This window comes from Carettochelys insculpta, chromosome 1 (assembly GCF_033958435.1).
Source record: "Carettochelys insculpta isolate YL-2023 chromosome 1, ASM3395843v1, whole genome shotgun sequence".
Taxonomy (NCBI): domain Eukaryota; kingdom Metazoa; phylum Chordata; order Testudines; family Carettochelyidae; genus Carettochelys; species Carettochelys insculpta.
In genome coordinates this window covers 307,303,005-307,325,809 of record NC_134137.1, presented here as the reverse complement: position 1 = coordinate 307,325,809, position 22,805 = coordinate 307,303,005, and the positions used below count along the sequence as shown (strand labels likewise).

Sequence of the window (22,805 nt, the reverse complement as noted above, 5' to 3'; positions counted from 1 at the left end):
ATTGTGGTTCGCTAGATGCGCTGCGTAATTTGCCATTCGCAACAGTAGAGTGGAGGAGGAGTAGACCTTTCTGCCGAACAGCTCTAGCTTCTTGGCATCTTTGTCTGTTCCCCCTGTCTTGAATTGAGATGTCTTTGATCTTTGTTGCGACGACTCTACCACCAAGGAATTTGGTTATGGGTGGCTGAACAGGGACTCCATGCCCTTCACCGGCACAAAGTATTTCTTGTCCACTCTCTTGTGGACAGGCGGAATAGTCGCAGGGGTCTGCCATATCATAGTGGCGGACTCCAAGATTGCTTCGTCAAGCGGTATTGCTATTTTGGAGGAGGCTGGAGGTCTCAGATTTTTGAGGAGCTTATGGTGTTTCTCTTGCACCTCTGCTGTCTGGATGCCTTGCATGAAGGCCACCCTTTTAAACAGCTCTTGAAACTGTTTGAGATCGTCTGGAGGATGGACCCCCCCCGGGGCCGTAGCCTCGTCTGGGGAGGAGAGCGAGGAACCACTAGGATACGCCTCTCTGGACCCTTCTGGTTCCTGTTGGCGATGGTACATCCGCTCGCTGGAAGCTTGCAAGGGAAAATCTCGGGGTTCCATAACCAGTTCCCCCTGAGATACTTGAGTCTCTGTCCCCATTCGCGATTGCCCTCGGGGATACGGGACCGTCTGTGGGGATCTTTCCCTGGTAGACTGCCGGTGGTGTCTATGCCCCGCGTGATAGGGACGACCATGGCAGCATGGGCACTGTTCTTGGGAAGGTGACCTGGACCACTCCCTTGGTGCGTACCCCCTGCGTCTGGGGGAGCGAGATCGTCAAGAGACCTGGGACACTGGAGAGAGCGATTTGTGATAGTACTCCAGCAGCTCAAACCCCAAGAAGGGTGAAGGTGGTCCCAGCCAGGGCGAGGCTGGTTGTAAAAATGGGGACGGGGGCTCCGGGTAGGCTAGGGGGGACCCCTGCCTTCTAGTTGGAGTCTGCAGCATGAGCGGAGGGCTGAGAGAAAGCAACTCTGCAGCCCTGTCTGGAGAGGGGCTGCGGTGCCTTGTTTTCTGTGCAGCCTTCCCCCTCCCTTGAGGGGTGGCTCCGCCCCCTGACGTGCAGGGGATCTTGGCCCCATCCGCACTGCGCTCGGCACGCTCATGGGCGGCGTCCTCCGGTGCCTGCAGGCTGCGTGCCTGCATGCTCTGCACCGCCGGTTCCCCGGGGGTCGGTGCCGCTGCCTGCGGTGCCGTCGGTACTGGCGCTTGTTTAGCCGCCGCCCTGCCTGCGGTGCGGGGTGGCTGTTTGATCATTGGAGGCTGAGCCGCCTCAACGTGGCTCTCTGTGCCACCGCCGATCAGCTGTTGCTGTGGCTGGGGGCTGTGCGCTCCTCCCGTCCCGTTCGCTGTTGCTGCCGGCAGGGATCGGGTTGGGGAGACTTTCCTCCGTTTTTGTGCTGATGGGGTGAGGGAGGCAGCTTTCCTTTTATGGGCCCCGGAGGGTCCCTCCTGCTGCGGCCGCTCCGGCACGTCTGGCTGGAGGGCCGTCGAATAGCGGCATTTTAAGCCCCATCTCCCTGTCCTTCCTTGCTCTGGCTGTTAATTTTGCACAGAAGGAGCATTTCTGCGTGACATGGGATTCCCCAAGGCACCTTATGCAGTGACTGTGCCCATCAGACGCTGGCATTGCCTCTCGGCAAGACTCACATTTCTTGAATCCTGAAGAGGACTGTTGGTGAGTCTTTTAGTTGTTAATGGGGTACTTAGCACCTTCTCTGTGCTGTTTTCCCCCTCTCGGATAGCTGTGGCAGGAGGGCTAATGGCCCTAGGCTCCTGGCCTCCGGTGCTCCGCTTGTTACTAGGACTGGACTGAATTCCATCCAGCTTGTTGTTTCTTGTTTTTTTTTTTTTTTTTTGGAAAACAACAACTGGCTACCTTAACAATAGACTAAGAACTTGAAAACTTTTAAGACAACAGTTAAAACCATGGAATACGCTAACTTGGCCGTAGCCTAGTCGGATTCCGTCTGCAGCCGACGGCAGTTAAGAGGAACTGGCGGGGACTGGATCGCGCACGTGGCCAGGAACGCGCAAGGGAGCAGCGCGCACCGGCGCATGTGCGGTCCAGCAGAAACTGCTTGGAAGATCCGATCTGCGGCGCCGGGCGAGCCCGACACCTAATGTGGAGCACCCACGGGGACACTCGAAGAAGAACAACTGTTAGGTACAGTATACTGTACCGATACCCTGTACTTATGCACCTGCTGCCATGGACTGACACAAACAGTCCCCAAGACATCACGTTATTTACGGGTACAAACAAAGCACACCTCACTGTTGACGTATCAGGTTACCACTCAATGATGCTGTCAGGTTGCCACCTTCTGATGCTGCTTAGATACAACCCACCTCCTTTACCTCATGGTTTAGCTAGATCAGCTCCATCTATCATGCTGTCATTTTAGACCCCTTCCTGAACTTGGGTCTGCATCTGTAAGGAGTAGGTATCAAGGTCTTTTTTAATGAGCTGGTGAGACTTTGTGATCTCAACTTATACCGACTATTGTTCTGCAGCTGGACCAATTAACTAGTAGCATTTTGTACTCTCAGCCCTATCTGTGCCAAGTTCTGTTAGCAGAGGCCTGCCTCTTACTCACAGCCAAGCTTTACTTTCAGCCATGTTTTGTCCATTGTTGCTAGACCTCAGGCCTCAAACCAGGCCTGTGCTGTATGGCCTTAGGCCTTCCATCTTACTGCTGTTCCACTAAATGAAAAGTAAATGAACCCCAGCAATGCAACAGGTAATTTTGTAGTTCAGGAGTCAAACCACCAGCACTGGTGCCCAGAGCGGCATGCAAGCCAATTTTCAAGGGCACATGAGGTGGGAACTTAGTGCCACCCCTCTTCCCCTTTGCAGCCAGGAGCTTGCTCAAAGCCACCTGCAGATTAACAAAGACTAGCTAATGCTAACAACTACCACCTGAACAATAAAGCTCTGCATCTTTATTCATGAATAAAGCTGTTGTAATTGGGACTGTTAGCGACTTTATGTACGGTTTAACTGCCATTGAGACTTTTTAAGAGGTCTAAAGCTTAAATTAGTTAGTTCACTATACAGAGCAGTCAGAATCACCTACCAGCATAACAACCCCAGCACTTCCATGCATGGCAATAAACATACTGGCTTTCAGCATTATTTGCTGCCTCAAGGCACTCCTGATCCTTATAGCCTCGTGATGTGTCCTAGTCTCTAGCTGTTCAAATTCAGCCTCCACATGCTGAGCCTTTCACCCTTTTCTTCACAAATATAATGGAGTATACAGCATGCGGCTATAAGTTTAGGGCTGCTGTCCCCTGTTCAGGCCCAGCTTCCCATACAGACATCACCTGCGGGACTTTAAACAGCCAAAAAGAAAAAAGTCACACTCCACTGTCATTCTGCACTTGCTCAGCCTGTTGAACTGCTCCTTGCTACTTCCAAGGCTCCCTTTGTATAGCCTCATGAGCTATGGCATTAAAGGGTAGGCAGAATCTTCCAGAATCAAATGGGCATTTTGCATTCACATATTTTTCTGCCAGTGAATTCAAATTATTTTAAACTGAGCAGCAACACTTTTAGCTAATCCTAAATAAACCCCTATGAAAACAGTTGACAGTTTTGTTTTTTTTTTAAAAAAAGTAAAATTTAACAAGATCAATTACAAATACATTTGAGTTAAATGGATTTAACTTCTGTGTTTTGAGAAGCCCTTACAGAAAAGAAACAGGACACGTAATTGAAACACTGCTTATTTAGGATATAAACTTCACTATGTCCCTTGCTTCATATACTTTCTTTCCCTTCCTAACATTACTCCTATTTCTTAGGCACCTTCTCTTGTTCTGCCAATCTTTTTATCCTGTGCACTCTACCCTCCCTTCTCCTCCAATACCATTCATTCACTATGTCCCTCAGCAGTGTATTCTTTACCTTACTGCCCATCAATGTCTCCCTCTCCACCCTTATGGGGCTGGAGCCACATCGGGCCCCGGGGCTGGAGCGAGAGGAGCCGCGGCCATCACCACAAGAGCAGCTCTAAGGAGGCACGTTTTGCCACACTGTGGGGTCCAGTTTGCCACCTTATGGTGAATGACAAGCGTATCAGACACCGCGGACCTACATAGAATCCCCCCTCTCACCAGTTCACATGAGCTAGGAACAAGTATGACAACACAAACTCAGGAAGCAACCATAGGACACCTTCTAAATAGGTGTGTGTCAAAAAACACCATGCTTTCTAAAGTTTAAACAGTCCCTTTCCTTGGCTAATTTGCTTTTTGCTTCAGTCCCCTCAGACTTTATCCACTTGCCTTCCTTAAGTCTTCCTACCTCCATTCCAGTCTCTCTCACCCCTTCTTGATTTATAAACCACACTAAGTCTCTCACATCAGTTTTTATAGGCCTACTTTATTCCACACACTAGGGTTCCCTGCATCCCCCATCTAAGCCCCATGTGTGCCACTCCCCCAAAGCCCATCTTTTTCAGGGACTCCTCACAACTTCCCCAGTCACCAGTAGTCGTGTAACCCCCTTTACCACTGCCCCAGGGCCCCCCAAGCTTTCTGAAAATTAGCATATGCCTATAAATGGAGTAACTCAAATATGCTTTAGGCAAAATAGGTCATGTCACATATCAATTTTACAGTTACAATCTGCTGAATGTGCTTATCCTATTTTTGTCCATGTATCAGTCTTGTATGTGAAGTTAGAAATATGAAATGTGGCTCTGTTTATAATTCTAAATGTACTAACGAGAGCCACTGCTGATGCCTCAGAACCTGGATGGTTTGGTGACCAACTCAATACTTATGAATAGTTTTGTTTGTCCTCTAAGTCCAAACAGTGACTGGTCCCAAACAAACAAACCCATGCGATCATACGTCCTCGTACTGGAATCCATGTCATATCTGGTCTGTTCCATGGGAACAGGGGATGACTAAAGAGGGTTCCCGCTTGGGGGAGCAGGAGGAGGAGGAGGAGAATTAGCTTTAGTCTTCAGCTGGCCTTTGAAACTGCCTGGCACACCCAAAGAGGAGACAAAGATATTCAAGCAAAGGGTTTGGCAATTTGAGGCAGGCTGAGGGGGAAGGCAGCACCTACTGATGACATAAGCCAGCAGTGCTGTTATACCAGTTACCAAAGTGCCAGAAAACAAAACTGTGTGTTTAGGAAGAAGTCTTTCCTTCAACTTCTGTGTCTACCCATCTTTAGTTTGATATCAAAAGAAGAATTAGGAATTTTACAACTGGGGGTGGGGGGGGGGGGGGGAAGAGTGAAGTGCTCCAACCATTTAAATAATCTATGTTAGCGTTCTGCATACTGCTCTGGAATGATTAATGGGATTACATTGATTTGCCACTGGACAATTTTGTTTGCTATCATCCTGCACCACATTCATTCTATTTCAAGTGCAACATGGGATTGCAGGATTTTTTTCCCTCCCTCATATCCAAGCAGCCACCCTCCCCAACCTCCTCCCACCTACTATGCCAGGGCAAGTCTCACTGGGATTTTTGCCTCATTTTGGCTTATTTTAAAAGGCAAATTCTGAAGCTCAGGGAACAATTTACCCGTAGCTCCTGTTTCAAGTACCATGTCAGGTAGCTTTCAGTCACCTGCTTAAGGACTTTTGTTTTATGCTGCTTGCCAAGATTAATACAAGAGGATAGCCACCTTGCACAGTAATAACTGTTCCTAAGAGATGCATTCCCCACCCCAATGGGTGCTCAGCATTGGGTGTGTGTCTGTGCCCTGCACTACAGACAGATTTTCAGTAGCGGTATGTATGTGCTGCTCCTCTCCTGCCACAAGGTTAGCCATCCTGCATGGGCATTCCATCCTCAGTTCCTTCTCCACAAAGTCAACTACTGGTATTCCAAAGCAGAGGGAAGAAAGGTAGGTCATGGAAAACTCACACAGAGACATCTTGTGGAACCATAGTTGTTGCACAAGGTGAGTAACTCCAAGGAGTATCTGTATAGCATTTCACTGTAGGTTTATCCTGAGCAGTACTGCACCACAAAGTGGCTGGAACTTCAGAACAATGTCTGATATCAACACTGTGGCACCAAAATTGGTGTCTGCAGCCAGATCCCCCAGAAAAGCAGGGTTCTGAGAAGGAAAGTGCAAAATGTGCAGACTGCTACTCTGAATACTTCTGATATAAGGATTCTCTTGGGAGAATGCAACAAATGAGGAAACTGACTGTGTGCAATGTGTATGTGCTAAAGATAGGATTGATCCCTTACACAATTGGTAATAGTTTAATCTACCTAGAGAGCCTCTGAACTGACACTGCTGCACCTTTTGACCAAGGATGGAGAACAAAAATCAGGAGCCACACAAGTGAGAAGCAAAAAAAACCCACAGCAATCCTCATTGATGGAGTGTGGCTGTTTTGAGTAGTGACAGATGGCAGAACAAGGAGCAACAATCTCAAGTTGCACTGGAGAAGGTCTAGGCAAGATATTAGCAACAACTATTTCACTAGGAGAGTGGTGAAGCTCTGGAATGGGTTACCTAGGCAGGAGGCAGACTCTCCTTCCCTAAAGGTTTTTAAACCCTGGCTTGACGAAGTCCTGGGCGGGATGATTTAGATGGGATCGGTCTTTCTTTCAACAGGGTTTGGACTCCATGACCTCCTGAGGTCTCTTCCAACCCCTGAGTCTATGACTAAAATAACAAAACAAAACAAAACGAACATACTCCTCTCATTCCCCCACACACTAGGTCCAGCACTAGATGTTATGGAACCCCTGGGCTGTGGTCACAAATGAGGGGTTCACAATAGGAAGTGGTTGCCAGGAAGCAGGCTTGGGGTGTGGAGTCTGGGCAGCAGGAAGGGTGCAAGAGTGGGCTGGGATGCAGGAGCAGGGTGGGTTCTGAGCAGGAAAGTGGTGCAGAAGTGGAGTGGGCAATGGAGGGGCTCTACCTTACACAGCTATTCTGTCACTCCCAAGTACCAATCCCTGCTACTGGTTGGCCAGAAATCTGGTCAGTCAGGGCAGCAGGGTGAAGTGTCTCCAAGCAGTGCTGTACTGACATGTCCCCAGATGTGGGGAGGGGGACTAGCGGTGGCAGCATGTGGACATGTTCCCTGCCCAGCAGGCCCAGTGGGACAGATCCAGACCCAGCTTGTCAGAATCCAGCCTTCGAGGGTCAGGGCTCCACGTTCCCCCTCCCACAACACTCTGGAGAACGGGGAGGGGAGCTCCAAGGGCTGCACCCACTCAAGCCACACATCAGGGGTACTCAACCCCTGCTTTTGACATATCTGCAATGAAGGGAGTGTTGGAGATTTTCCAGAAGCCCTTGTCCTGTCAAAAGGCTCTTTCCACATCAAGTGTGCGGAGGATAGATCCCATGCTATTCTCATGAAATCTGGTTGGAAAGCCCAATAAGGTGATTTATGTGAAATGCAGAAATCATTTTAGAGTGACCTTTGGCTGTGGTATGAATGCCCTCTTTGTGGAAAAGTGAGTTAATGAGACTATGTAGACAGGGGTTCATACTGGAGCAGTACTACAGACATGTTCTGGCAAATAGCAAACAAGTCAGTTTCCATAGCCCCTCACTGTAAGAATAGGCCAATTCTCCTTTCTAGTGGTGGTCATGCAGAAATCTACAGCTGAGACCATAGGCCATCACAAAGACATAAAAATGGGTATCACTAGGTCAGACCAAAAGGTTTATCTAGCCCAGCATCCCATCTGCTGACAGTGGCCAGTGCCAGGTGTCCGGGGGCGGGGGGTGGACCAAAGACAACAATCATGTGACTTGTCTCCTGCCATCCATCTCCAGCCTCTGACAAACAGAGACAGGGACACCATTCCTACCCCCTGGCTAATAGCCTTTTATGGACCTAACCTCCATGAATTTATCTAGCTCTTCTTTGAACTCTTATAGTCCTAGCCTTCACAGCCTCCTCTGGCAAAGAGTTCCACAGGTTGACTGTGTGTGATTGTAAAAAGAGCTTTCTTTTACTCATTTTAAACTTGCTACCCATTAATTTCATTTGGTGTCCTCTAGTTCTTATATTATGGGAACAAGTAAATAACTTTTCTTTATTCACCCTCTCTACATCGCTCATGCTTTTATATACCTCTATCATACCCCTCCCCAGTCCCCTCTTTTCTAAACTGAAAAGTCCCAATCTCTAACCTCTCATCATATGGAACCCATTCTAAGCCCCTAACCATTTTAGTTGCTCTTTTCTGAACCTTTTCTAATGCCAAAATATCTTTTTGGAGGTGAGGAGACCACATCTGTACACACTATTCAAGATGTGGCCGTACCATAGTTGTATATTCCCAGATGAACCACTGACACTAAGATGTTGTGGGAGATGTATCAGTTCCACAGCTTTATTACTTCTAGGACGGGGGAATAAGACCTAGCAACTTGCAGTAGTTTACCTAGTACACGCAGGCATTGTTGGCCATCATGGCCTGTGTGTGGGTGGGTAGGCGTGTCCTCCATCAGAGGAAGGAATTGACCACATATGTTTCTGACCAATCGGAGCTCAAGCAGGTTGATATGGTGGCATGTCCCCACTACAGACTATTTGCCCTGTACTACTGAGAAATGCACTCAATCATATGAGGGACGCATCACGAGTCAGAAATATTGGGAGAGTGAGCACAAAAAAAGAAAAATCAAAAACCAAAAGACACAAATGTTTATTAGGTGCTTTTGTTATGAAGAAAGGAGTGCTGTATTACAAGGGTCATTTGATCCTGTTGGACATTGATGTAAAATTTGTTTATGGTGTCTCTGTTCAGCTTGTAAACTGAACCCAACCATGCTTAGGAGGCATCTTATGCCTAGTCTGGCTTGAGCAATAACCCATGTGCCCCAGAAATTAGAGGCGAAGTGTGGCCAAAATGTGGGGGGTAGACTGCATGTCTATCAACAAGGAGAGACTGAGAAATCTGATGGGGGAGGAGTGAGCTTGCTTGAAAACTCTCAAAACTAGGTGTCCGGGCAACAAAAATCACAGATGAAATTCAATGTACAATGGAATTATGTTTTACAAATCTACTATATACCTGAGAGTTTGTCCACTTGATCAAGAACTCCAAGAGTCAGAGGGGATCCAGCTTCCTCTTTTAACTTAAAGCAATGTAAGGGTTTGGTTGTGCCAGGAAAATAGGATATGCCTGGAAGGGAGTGCTTCTCAAAACAAGACAATCACCAAATCAAGTACAGTCCTCAAAACTGACACAACTGAGCGAAAGCTGAAAGACTAAACCAAGAATGAACCTAGAACAGGATTGCTTCTCAATGAACCTAACAAACAAACAAACAAACAAAAACCACCACCACAAGAAATCTGGAGTAGTTCTCTGTTTTGCTACAGTTAAATCACAGCTTAAAATTTGAGAACTAGAAGAAAATGTTATTCAAAACAAAAAATTGACTATAGTCCCCCTTTTAAAAAAACATAGCAAATAAGAGTTTATAGTGAAGAAAAAAAACCACTCGATACAATTCCCACTTTAAAAATGAAATAGAAAAATACTCCTTTAAGGAATCCAAAATAAATTAACTTCATAAAAATGCTGCATTATTGAAAATACGATCATGTACATTTTCTGTTTTATTTTCCCAGAAAGTTAAAAAAAATCCAAACAATCAATCAGCTTAAGTGAGTTCAGGAGCGGGCAAAACCCAGTAAATCTGTCACTGCCCCTCTTCACCTCCCCTTCTCCTTTGCAGCTGGGCTGAGTGGCTCCAGCAGGGCTGCCCCTCCCCACAGTTCTCCTGCAGGTTTAGCATATCCCCCATTTGCAGCATGGGTGGCTCCTTGCCCTGCCACCAACAAAATAATGGAGCAAAATTGAATTGGTTTAACAGTCGGATCCCTCCTGCCACCCTGCTGGCCATTAAACCGATTCAATTTCGTTCCATTATTTCAGCGGCGGCAGGGCAGGGTGCCGCAACAGGAGTCAGTGGCAGCAGCATCCGGAGCCACAGGCTGCCAACCCATCTCCAACTATGGAAACTAACCTGCTACAAGACTACCATTCACTCAAGTTATAACGACATTCATAAAAACATACATGCACACACCTCTGTGTGGAAATGAAAAATGGTATTCAAAAAAGGATTACATTGGTAGAAATAGAGGGGAACAAGTGCCTAGAAAGACATTCGCCATAGGAACAATTTACTTATGGGCAGCAAGAGTGCCACGGAAGAGAAGAAACAAGAACTGACAGATGAAGTAAAAGTAGGACAGAATTGAATTAGATAAGCCAACTCTCACATCAGGGGTGTCATTAGTACAGTACTCAAAGGTTCACAAGAATGCTGCTGCTTTGTTGTCTCTTCTAGTTTTGGAGACAGGCGGTCACATGGGGATTGCATTGCTGTGATGTGCTGCTTGAATTTGCTACCCCTAGCTTTACTCCAGGTGCAAGGCAAGAAAGCTTAGTCATCCCTTCAGCCACTCGTGCAACTGCTGTTACTTCAGATCAACTGTTTTTACACTGAACTGTATTTTGCCTGAACACACATTAATTCATAAACTCAGTCTGATTGGGGGCTGATCCTGCTTGAAGCAGGGGGCTGGACTAGATGACCTCCTGAGTTCCCTTCCAGCCCTATGATTCTAGGATTAAAATAAAAATCAAGGGATTCTTTAAAAAAAACCAAACAAACAAGATTTTTGGAAAACAATACGACCCCACAGTAAAATTAACAGAACAATTGAGACAGTTTTCCATTACACTTAAATCACTGCTAAGTTTTAAAAATGGTATGAAAGCCATTAACATTTATTTGAATAACCTAGGTTAAAACGCCCAAGCGCAAACTGAATTGTCAATTCTAGAAATAAAGTCTCACATCAAAGAAAAATATGGTTACATAAGTGAAATATGGACATGCAAATTGCAGCTCTACAGTTAAGACTGAATTCTATTTTACACTTCAAGCATGGATTCAGCCTGTGTTGTAAAACAGATTATCTTCCAGGAATTAATAATATTCATGCTTTAAATACGGAAGCAATTTTCCAAGAATAAACCCATGCATTATTTGAGTTAAAAAAAAAAACAAACAAAAACACTAAAACTTGCAGCTCACTAAGACAGACCTGCATCAGTCTTTTCTCTGAAATGTCTTAAAGAAATATCAGCTTTATATATTCCATATGGTTTAAACAAACAAAAAGCCCACAAAAAAGATAAATCTTATGCATAGTCTATGCCTTATAAGTTCTGTTTGTAATCAGACTAGTGTAGGCTAAAACTCTCATCTGGCACTCTCATCCAGCTACATCCCTTGTCTGGCAGGGCCACCAATGTTGCTGAACCAGAGAGCACCTGGACAAGAGCTCTAACTGCTGGGCGGCAGAGGAGCCCTGCTGGTGGCAGAGAGCCCCATTGTGGGGAGCCCAGCCCACATAGGGAAGGAAGCCCAATGGCAGGGCACAGACAGGAACCCTGGCTTAGGTATGGAGCCCTGTAAACAGCCCCACAGCTGCGTGGAGCTGGCTGACAGAGCCCCACTGCCACAGTGACCCCAGTCATGGGAGCCTGGAAGCCCAGTAGCAGGGAGCTGGCTGGGACGCAATCAGCCAGCAGCCCTACAGCAGCGGGGAACTCAGCTGGGGCAGAGAAGCCCTGAAGGAGGTGAGCATCCTTCCCTCCCCAGCAGCCTGGGGGCAGGTAGCCTACAGTAGCCAGGAGGCCTGATCTCCCCATGCCAGGCAAATCCCCTTGTTCAGGACCACTCAGGTCCCAGATGAGGGAGCTATCACCAGTAGGATTTTTTTGACTTGCCAAAAAAAAAAATTAGGTCAACAACTCAGTTAATTAAAATGGGTCTACTAGGGTCCTCCCTCTGAGCACCCCTCCCCCTTTGGGGCATCCCCTGGAGTTTCCCAGCAGCGCCTTCCTGAACATGTCCCCCGCATCCCTTCCTGTGGTCCTCCCACAGTTTGGTGGGACTTACTTATTGCAGGGCCAAAAAGAAGGGCATGACCTAAAAAGTTTGCTCACCCCTAGGTTAGACTAGGCCTATCAAGGGAGTGTAACGGCAAATCAGAGAGTTGTTTCCTTGACACAACCAAGCACTTGCTAGAACTGCCATCAAGGTTTCAGATATTCAGCAGCAGTGGTCTGATAAGGTACATTAAAAATAGTATCAGGAACTGAAGCCTTCCTTCATTTTGTCATTTGCCTCTTAAATGATCACCACAGGATAATCAAAAGGTTCTGGTGTATCCAGTTTCCACTGAAATCCATGGGAGTTACAGATGGTCATACCTCTGAAAATGAAACCTCGTTTCCAACAAATGCAGTCTAGTGATTCAAGGTGGAAACCTCCATCAGTGTCTATTCCTCATTTTAACTTTTCATGAGTGCCCAAGCAGCTTGTGCCCAGTATCAATGTTATGGGCCTGGAGACTAAGGAAATGTCTACACAGCAGCCTTCGTCCAAAATAAAATATTCTAAAATAGCTATTCTGAAATGGTGCTGCCACACACAAAACTGCATTTTGAAATAGCACTGCAGGTGGGGGAAGGCGTAGGAGAGCTGGGGGGACCTACGCAGCCACAATGAGGAGATGATGGCCCAGGGAAGGTGCAGCAGGGGGCAGCAGCACTTGTAGCTCCTGTGTAAATTAAATTAATCCCAGGTTTGGGGCTGTGAGAGGTTTAAGATGGGAGGGGGAGTTTGAGACTGAGAGGGGGTAAGCCTAAGGATGGTGGGGATGGGAGGCACATGGGTTTAAGGCTCTTTTGTGTTCATCCCCTCGAACATGTAAAAAAAAAAAAACAACCTACCATGTGGGCCCCCAATGAAAATAGGTTGGGCACCCCATGCTATTCCCTATCTTAGCAGTACCTACCTTGAAACAAAAAGCAGTCAAGTAGCACTTTAAAGACTAACAAAATAGTTTATTAGGTGAGCTTTCCTGGGACAGACCCACTTCTTCAGACCATAGCCAGACCAGAACAGACTCAACCTTGAAACAGCTATTTCAAAATAGGCACTATTCCTTGTGAAAAGATGTTTACCAATTTCAAAATAAAATGGCCACTATTTTGAAATAGAGGTTACAGTGTGTGGACTCTAGCGGAGTTATTTCAAAATAGCTTTGCTATTTAGACCTACCCAAGATAGCAGTAACTTTCACGAGACTTCAGCTTTCAAATCCTCTATAAGCGAATACCAGTTAAGAACTCATGGACTGTGTCTACACTTGCTCCCAACTTCAAAGGAGGAATGGTAACCAGGGCCACAGGAGATTACTAATTAAGTACTGCGGTGAATATACAGCACTTCATTAGGCTAATTCTCCCCTGCGCCAACTTCAAAGCATCAAACTTCGAAGCACTGGCACACATGTAGCTCTATTTGTGGTCTACACAGCCCAAATTTCAAAATAGGCACTATTCCTCATGGAATGAGGTTAACCCATTTCAAAATAAGCAATCTGCTATTTTGAAATAGTGGTTGTATCATGGAGGCACTCAGTTATTTCAAACAACCAGCTGTTATTTCGAAATACCTTTCCTGGGTAGCATACCTTGGGTGAGCTGCTCCATGAAAATGGATATTCTTCCACTGTCTTACATTTAGCATATTTGTAAACATCTGTTCCAGAATAAAGCTTTTAAAAAGATTCTTAGTCTCTTTAAAATTAAGTACTTTGAAGAGGTCTTTTGAAATGTGATATCTGACAAGGCACAAAATTCAGCAGCTCCAAGCCTGAAGCCATTGTAACTTTGAGTAGCTAACTTCTCTACTGCTGGCGACAGTCCATGCCTATTCCAATAGAAACTAGTCTCTCATCAATAAACTGTAAACCAGCTTTTAAAAAAGTAACCTCTTCTGTTTTCAACCACCAATTCGCTACTCATAGAATCAGAGAAGGCATCCGGCAGCAGTCTTGAAGTTTGTTACTGCAGCCTGGAAAAGTCACTATAGCAATAAGCCACAACAAAAATGTGTCTATGCAAGTGTCAAGTGATGAGGTCCATGGCTGGAGTCAGCAACCAAAATTGCAAGAGCAGCCATTTTTTCCCCATTGGCTAAAAGACTGAAATTCAAGAGCTGCAATGCATGCGAATACCAGACAGTCCTTAACAACATCAAACCATATTTTTTGTAACCCCTATTTTAAGAATACCACACACACACAATGGTTTGTAACGTGATATGTGTTTACTGAAGGACATTCATGAACTTATCATACACAGTAGACCCCCAACTTATGTGGAGGTTGCATTCCTGTGTAATCCCACATAAGTCAAATTTTGCTTTACGGGGGGGGGGGGGGGGAGGCGGGGGGGGGGGGCTGCAGGAAACTGACCAGCACAGCAGTGCCGGTCAGTTTCCCGTCTCCTGCAAGTGGGGTGGAGCTGGGAGCCAGGCTCCTGCACTGGCCAGTTTCCCAGCTTCCCCGAGTGGTGGGCAGCCCTGAGCCAGGCACCAGCTCCCCAGCACTCAGAGTTACATTAACCAGAGATTTGCAGAACTTGAGTGCACGTATACCTTGGGGTTCTACTGTATTCAGTTTCCTCACACTTTACATTTGCATTTGTACTGCTGTCTTCCTGACTTTCAGTCCTGAACCTTCTCCCTCTGGAGGACGCTCGGGGAGTTATCCAACTTTCGAGATCACACACACAGTTTGCTATTTAGATATGAGTTGTTCATATTTGGGCATTTAGATGTTCACTGTTTATCAAAAATATAGCACTGGAAGCCAGAAATCCTTGAAGAGCCACATGTGGCTCCAGAGCTGCAGGTTGCAGGCCCTTGCCCATATCACTCTAGTGATGTACTGTTTACTATGCAAATGATAGCCACCATGTTCCAGTTTTTATTAGCACAGGGCTTAACTGCTTCAAGTTTTAAAAGATAGTCTGAGATGATTCCGGGATATATACTTCCGCTATGAAAAAAAAAATCAGTTCTAGAACAAAGTATGGACTACAATTGAAGGTTTTGGAAAGATGGGAAAGTTTCAACACTTTTCCAGATTTTCCTTTTCCTACTCCCACATTGCTTCTTTTAAGTACTAGTTTGTGGCTATTTGAGGAAAAAAATATCTGAAGAGCCAACCAAAATGCAATTCTGAATCACCTGTAACCTCATTTATAAACATATGTCCCAAAACTCATTAACTACCTAGTGTTTTGAGGTTTTATATACTTAACCTTAGTATTTCTCCCTTTTCCATAAATATCCTGATTTGAACAGATCCAAGAGTAGACTGAGACCATAAAGTCACTCAGAAGTTTGGAAATGTCAGAATTAGAGCAGCTCAGGCTGCCTAGGGCATGTTTATTTGCTGGTCTTTAACTACATAATCCTGTACTGCTTTTCTATAGAACGTTTAAACCTCATTCACTGCACATGTTGAAAAAAGTGTTCACTGAATGAATATTTCTTTTTAACCTCAAAAGTTAGTGTGTCCTTTATACACCATCCAAACCTTGCAATTATTGATCACCTCATGAGCTTCATAGTACTCATCCTAGTATCTTGGTTCTTCACAAACATTTATGCTTTTACCTCCACAGTATCCCTCAATGTAAAGTGGCATTATCCAGATTCTACATGGGGGGGGAAGTGACAGAGATAAAATCCAAGACTCAAATCTCAACTCATTTAGGGAGCCCAGTTTGACAGGCCCAGTCTGATTTTTTAGAACACCTAAAACTGTAGAGCACTCCAGATATTCACAGCAAAGCTCTCTCTGATCTTTGCTGAAGCAGCAAGTGATCCACGCTTCTGCAAACTACCCCCCAAGGGGCTCTAAGTGGGAAAGGGGAGGAGGGGGGAGAGACAGAAAGGAGACTGTAGAGTTTTGTTCTGTGTGACTTGCCCATTACAATACAGGAATTCTGTGCTAGAGGCAAAGACAGAATCCACTTCTTCAGGAGCAGCATTTAACTGTCTTATAAGCCACAAAACAACCTTCTCTTCCTACAGTTTGCTACCTCATTCATGACACAATTTTCAACTTCTGCAACTAAAGTACAAGTATCAGAGGGGTAGCAGAGTTTGTCTGTATCTTTAAAAACAACGATAAGTCCTGTGGCACCTTACAGACTAACATATTTTGAAGGATAAGTTTTCATGGGCAAAGACCTACTTTGTCAGATGCATGAATGATCCACTATTAATTTTGATTCATCCTAAGAACACAATTCAGTCTACATACCAAAGGCAGCAAGTGACAAAGGAAAAAGTGAAGTAACTAGGACGGAGCATTTTCTCACCGGAACTGGAAACACTTACAAAAGGCTTTGAAACACTGCAGTTTTACCACACAATAGGTGAACAAGGTGGGTGACAAAACATTATCAAACTGATAGGCCACTCAGCCCAGCCTATGCAATGAAATTTTACAAAAAGTTTGTATTTTCTACCACTAATTGGAGCCCCAAGTAGAGGCAACAAAGCGGAAGAAAATATGGTGGTACAACTGTCAGAGATCACAAGAGCCCCCATGTCTAAATTAAGGCCCCCACCTATTTCACGGAAGAATAGTTTTGTTACAATTTTCAGCGCAGATACAGTCAATACAACAAAACATTAGATTAACTTAAAAAATCACATAAGTTACTTGTATGTGACTCAGCTTCCTCTTGCTCCAGCTGTGCACCAACACCTATTTCCTACTTTTTAAGGTGACACATGCTAGATGACCAGGCAACACAGTGGCAGATGAAATTCAATGCAAGAAATGTAAAATGAAGGGAATTCTCTGAAGTATTCAGAGACTACACAACCCCACTTTAAGGCTGCCTGCCTCCCTCCCTCAGGCTCCTCTCACACACTGGGACACTGGAGCCACACACTTCCTACACCTCCCGCTCCCTCCCAGAACTTTTGGAGGGCTGTGAATTGCTTGATTTGTGCTCCATCCCCACTTCTTCCCCTCCCTCCCAGAGCTGGAACACTACAAATCATCTACTGCATTCCAGCGGGGAGTGGGGGAGGAGGAGGAGGAGGAGAGAAGCAGGGACAAGTATGAATCAGCAGATTTGTGGCACTCCAAAATGTGAGTGGGGGGGCTTGTAGGAAGTGCAGGACTCCATGCATCAGGTCATGAGAGGCATGTGGGGGAGACAGGCAGCTGAGAAGCTACAGGTGAAGCACCACTAGGCTGAAGCCCACTGGTGAAGGAGGGCTATGCACGTGGCCCACTCATCATCCATGGTTGCCCATTCCTGCTTGAAGAGTTCTAAACAGTGCTGGCTAAGAGCAAAAAAAAAAAAAAAAAACCTTCAAAAAATTCACATGTGAAAGACCTTGTTTGTCCTGAAACTGAACAAACTACTTAAAACACAAAAACAGTTTCACAGGAAGAATTTAAGAAAACATAAGCTGTTGAATGCATAGAGCAGAATTTTTCAGTTTCCTGGTACCCACTGGAAGTCTTGGATCAATTCTAACATATGCTGCTGCTGCTAAGATTCTAGTTTATCAAACTCAGGAGTATTCCTGCAAATGTAAGCTTAACAATTACTTGTCCCCTTTGCACTTAATCTGATTGCATCTAGTAGAACGGTTAAAATGCATACAAGAAGTGTTCTGCAGGTTTCACCCATTGTGTTTTTAAATCCAAGTCAGTCAGGCAGGCACTAAATGAAGATGTCTTCAAACACATTTTGTAAAATCTTCCATACATATAAGTAGCAAGAGTATGTACCAAGCATTTGTACATAAAAACTAAAACCTAGATGGGATTTAGATGGACATGAGTGTTGGTTCATTAACCTTATGCTTCTGCAAGCCAGGATCAGCTAAGTGGCATTTATTTATTTTAATTAATTAACTTTAGTTATATGCCACTTTAGAGTGTAGAAAACCCCAAAGCAACTTACAAAAAAAAAAAAAAGATCTACAACATGTACCAAGTTTAGGATACAACAGGTGGCAGCTCTAAGATACTACAGATAAAGATACTACTACAAATCTACTGTTTAAAGACAAATAAGAATTAGATCAAATTCAATTACCCAAACTAGAAAGTGAGCTGGCTACCAGTTCAATATTCTTGAAAGCCACAGGCTTTAAACGACACTATCAGAAAACAGCTTTCAAACTTCATCTGGTGGCACCCTTAAATCCTAGTGATAACCGGAAGTTTTGGTTCAGTATCAATTTAGAAACGAGTCTGCTACCCAACTTTGTAGATCAGCCAGATTTCATACATGTCCACAGAATAATGGATGAACATATTCAAAATGCAAGAAGTGTCTCTGCTTTCTGGAGAACCTTGCTGTTCCTTAAGTTCCCTACATAATTATTGATCAGTTTAGTTTAAGATGGAACAGGTACAAAGCCCAAAGTCTTATGACTGCAGGTCACAAAACCAATTGGTGCTCAAATACTATCACAGACAAACACCTAAAGGTTTTGTAACAGCATCCACTGTAGCATAACTGACATTTCCCGAGTGATGCATTAGAGATGGAAGCTGTATCTTGCATCCACTGGGATAACACAAACTAATGAGACACTCAAACCCTCCATATTTTTTTTTTATTCCTCTGACAGCTATTTAATTTGCTTTGTTTCTGATAAGGAACATTTATTCAGTGGTTAGTCTGTACTTTGGAAGTACAGATAATGGACAACTTCCTACCCATGTCACTGATGGGCAGAAATTTAATTTAGCATAACTTGGTTATGTTCTCAGGAATGCAGTCTCTGCCTAGAAGTCTGACACCAAGAAAGAAGAGCTGCAGGGGAGCTTTGCAACATATATGCACAATGAATAGCTCCGCTCAATGTCATCTTTTCACATAGGTAAACATTTTCACAAGTTTGTCTAAATGATGGATTAAAACATTTTTTCTAAATATGTTACAGACCAAAACCAGGTCACTTTCTTATTTCAACTGAAGTTCAGTATAATACTGGTAAACTTTTAAAGTTCCTACCAGACCCAAAATACATGTACGATCCCAACCTGCTATAGAGACTCTAAAGCCCATGGTGTCCAACATGCTAGCCAGTAGTCACATGTGGCCAGTTGGCTTGAACAATAAATATATTTTCAAAATAATGTGGCTAGCTCACTATGTAGATTACTACTTCAGAAATGATTGGACACCACAGCTCTAAGCCACTCTCAGACTCTCTTTCTCTGCTTCTCCTGATGCAAGATGGAACAGAATTCTCTAGTACTCTTCTACCACTAAGCCAGTCTTTCAATTGTTTGATTGCTCTTCCTCTGTGAGGATCTTAGCATCTACCTCTGTTGTTGCTGGTCTTAACTATTCCCAAGAACATGTTACACACATGGGCCACATCCTCCTGACTGAGCCAATCTCATCAACTCTGGCCTTCCACTTGACTGGGACCTTTTCTTAAGTTTTATAATTAGACCTGCCTCTGGAATCTCCACTACATTTCATCTGACAAAGTGGGTCTTTGCCCATGAAAGCTTATGCTCCAAAACACGTTAGTCTATAAGATGCCACAGATCTTTTTGTTTTTGTGGATACAGACTAACATGACTACCCCCCGATGCCATATATGAGTCTTCTACCACCCAAGCTCCATAAAAGAGCAAGGAAGCTAACAAATCTTAAGAATCTCACTTTGCTACTGCTATGAAGGCACTGAATGTTTGACTATACATACTAAGGAAAATATTAGCATACTGATTACCCCTTTATTTACTTTAGGCACTTTTGGGAGGGCAGGGGTATTAAGTTATATCCAAATTCCTGCTGTAAGTACCTTCCCTGGCCTCACTGGCATCTTGGTGGTGAGTGGATTTTGAGGTCCACATTCTGAAATTAGTAGTAACATTATGCAACTACAGTAACGACCACATCCCTCAACTTACATGCAAGTTGTGTGCAACAACACGTAAGTCAGGACAGGTGTCGCATCCTGGCTGCGCCTGGCTCCCTGCTCCTATCAACAGCAGCGAGCCCAGAGCCAAGTGCAGCAGCACTGGTCAGTTTCCTAACTCCTGCCAGTGGCAAAGAGCAGGAAACTGACTTGCACTGCTGCACCAGGCTCCTGACTGCCTGCCACTAGCTGGACCCAGGAAACTGACCAGCGCAGCAGGGCCGGTCAGTGCAAGTGGAGGGGAGGTGGGAGCCAGGCTGTCCCCTGGATCTGGTTGCCCCTCACTTGCTGAGCCAGGAAACTGACCAGTGAGTGGCAGGTAACAGAGATGGAGCCACCCTAGTCTATATACTATCAAAACAAAAAAAGCAGTCAAGTAGCACTTTAAAGGCTAACAAAATAATGTATTAGGTAAGCTTTCATGGGGCAGACCCACTTCTTCAGACCACAGCCATACCAGAACAGACCTGTTCTGTTCCTCTATTCTGGTTTGGCTATGGTCTGAAGAAGTGGGTCTGTCCCACAAAAGCTCACCTAATAAGTTATGTTGTTAGCTTTTAAAGTGCTACTTGACTGCTTTTTTGTTTTGATAGTGAGTGGCAGGGGGGCAGACTAGCAAGGTCTCAGGCTGCACCCTGGCTTCCCCCAGCTGGTGCTGGAGGCCAGCAGGCAGGGGGGCTGCACCAGCTGGCTGACTCCTGTTGCATGTTACTTGGATTAATGTGAGTTGTCATCAGCAAGTCAAAATGGCATAAAACTGGGTTTTACTGTCAGAACAGTATAAAAACAACCCCTCCACACTGCTGGAAATGTATTCAGGTTGTGGAAGTTACTAATACATCAAGCTTCCATCTGACAAGTGATGCTACTACTCCTCACTTACAGCCACAAATGGTACTCTAAACGCGACCTTTACTTGGACTTGAGAGTAAGCACCTAAAGGAAAACCCGGAGGGGACTGGCACCTACCACTCAACTCACTAGATACCATACATCAGAAAGGAGAAGCTATGAAGCAAGCATTGACTGGAGCTCTTTGAAAAGGCGGGGAGCACAAACGACCCACCGCCAGGTTCTGCATCGCTGGGCCCCGCTGGCAGGAACAAGTTGCGCAGCACAGAAGCATCCACGCTTCCCGAGTAGAGAACGAGGAGCAGCGCTAGCACAAGGCACCCTTCACTACCCTCGCCGGGCGCATCGCCTGCCCCACACTCCCCTCTATACACACCCCACCCGCCACAGCCACCCCCACCTCCCTCAATCCGCCCAGAGACAGCCTCCCCCGCACCAGGCTCCCAGCCCTCTCCACCCGCATCGGCCGGGGCAGCGCCATCCCCACGTGTTGCAGGCCTGCCGACCTCCTCCAGCCCGGCCCGGGGCAGCGCGGCCTAGCGCGACCCCGGCGGCCATGGCGGCCCCAGGGGAGGGCACAGATCCGGCGCGGTTCCCCGGGGCGGAGCAGAAAGGCCCCGCGGGAGGGGAGGAGCCCCGCGCCGCGCAGACACCGGGACAACTGACTCGGCGCGGCCCGACCCGGCCCGGCCCTACCCAATCCCCGCCGCATCCGGGCCCGGCCCGCCCCTGCCCGCCCAACCCGGACCAGGGGCCCTGGCCCGGCCTCTCTTCCCACACCCCCCCGCCACCAGGAGTTGAGCGGATCCCGCCCGCACCGCTCCTACCGCCAACGGCCCCGCAAGCCTCCTCCCCCTTCCCGGTACCTGCGCCGGGCCGGAGCTCGCAGTGACTCAGGAACGAGGAGGAGCCGCCGCGCGACTGGCGGTAAAAAGACCCAAGCTCCCGCCGCTCGCGCTCATATAGAAATAACGTCACCACGTTCCCCCCCTCCCCCCGCGCGCCCTGGCCTGTCCCTAGGCAACGCGCGCGCGCCGGGGGGCGGGCCTGGGCGGGAGCTGTCCGGCATCGCCCCCTCCCCTCCGCCCCTTCCCGTCCCGCGAGGGGCAGGACCATGGGCCGCGCGTGGAGGTCGGGCTCATGCGGGGGCAGGCACGCCCCGGGCAAAGACCGCAGCATGGCCAACAGGTCGCCCCGGGTGAGGGCGTAGCACGCGCAGCGTGATCGCAACCCCAGTCCCCAACTGAAAGCGCGCACACATAGCCCCCGGCCCCACATGTGATCATCTCTCTCTCTCTCTCTCTCTCTCTCTCTCTCTCTCACACACACACACACACACACACACGCACACACACACACACACACACACACACACGCACACACACACACACACACAGAGCCCCCGGCCCCCATGTGATTATCACACACAACGTAACTACAGCCCTCGCCCCCACCTGAGATCTCACACACACATTATTCCTGGCCCCAGGTTTGATCAACACATGTCCCCCTGCCCTTCCTGAGATGTCACACAAACAGCTCCAGGCAGACTCACCTGTGATCACCACATACACCCTGACCACACCACCCATGGCCCCTCTGAGATCAAAGACACACAGAGGCTGGCCGCTATTGAGATCTCTGATAGAGCTCCCTGCCCCACCTGATACCTCACACACACAGTCCCTGGCCCCACATGTGATCACACACCATAAACAACACACAGCTTCACCCACCCACCTGCACACCAGGTCCCATTTGAGATCTCACCCACACTGCCCCGGGCAGCCTCAGGTGTGACCATGTCATACACTGACAGACACATTCAGCATGAGTGCAGTGTTAGCCGATGGCCAAGGATGTTTGGTGAGGTGCCAGCTATGCCCGTTTTATACCATCCGTGATTTTAACCGCTAGGACGCACTGTCCCTTCGCGGCGGGCAGCCCGGGCTAGGCTGACAGATGCCCCAAGGTCCTAACCACCCGTGACTTTAACTGCTAGAGCTCAGAGCTCCTTCGCAGTGGGCAGTCAGGATTGACTGACAGGCGCCCCAAGAGTTTGCCCCGTGGAGGCGGCACAACTCAACGCTAGGCT

General features: G+C 46.7%; 1 protein-coding gene across 2 annotated transcripts in view; it reads right to left on the bottom strand.

The window, feature by feature from the left end:
* NAP1L1 (nucleosome assembly protein 1 like 1) overlaps nucleotides 1-21,689 on the bottom strand; it is a 64,882-nt gene extending 43,193 nt beyond the window's left edge. For both annotated transcript variants that reach the window (XM_075012587.1, XM_075012594.1), the window contains exon 1: nucleotides 21,577-21,689. The gene's annotated coding sequence lies outside the window, so the exon portion shown is untranslated. The remainder of the gene's footprint in view (nucleotides 1-21,576) is intronic.
* Between the last annotated feature and the right edge of the window lie 1,116 nt (nucleotides 21,690-22,805).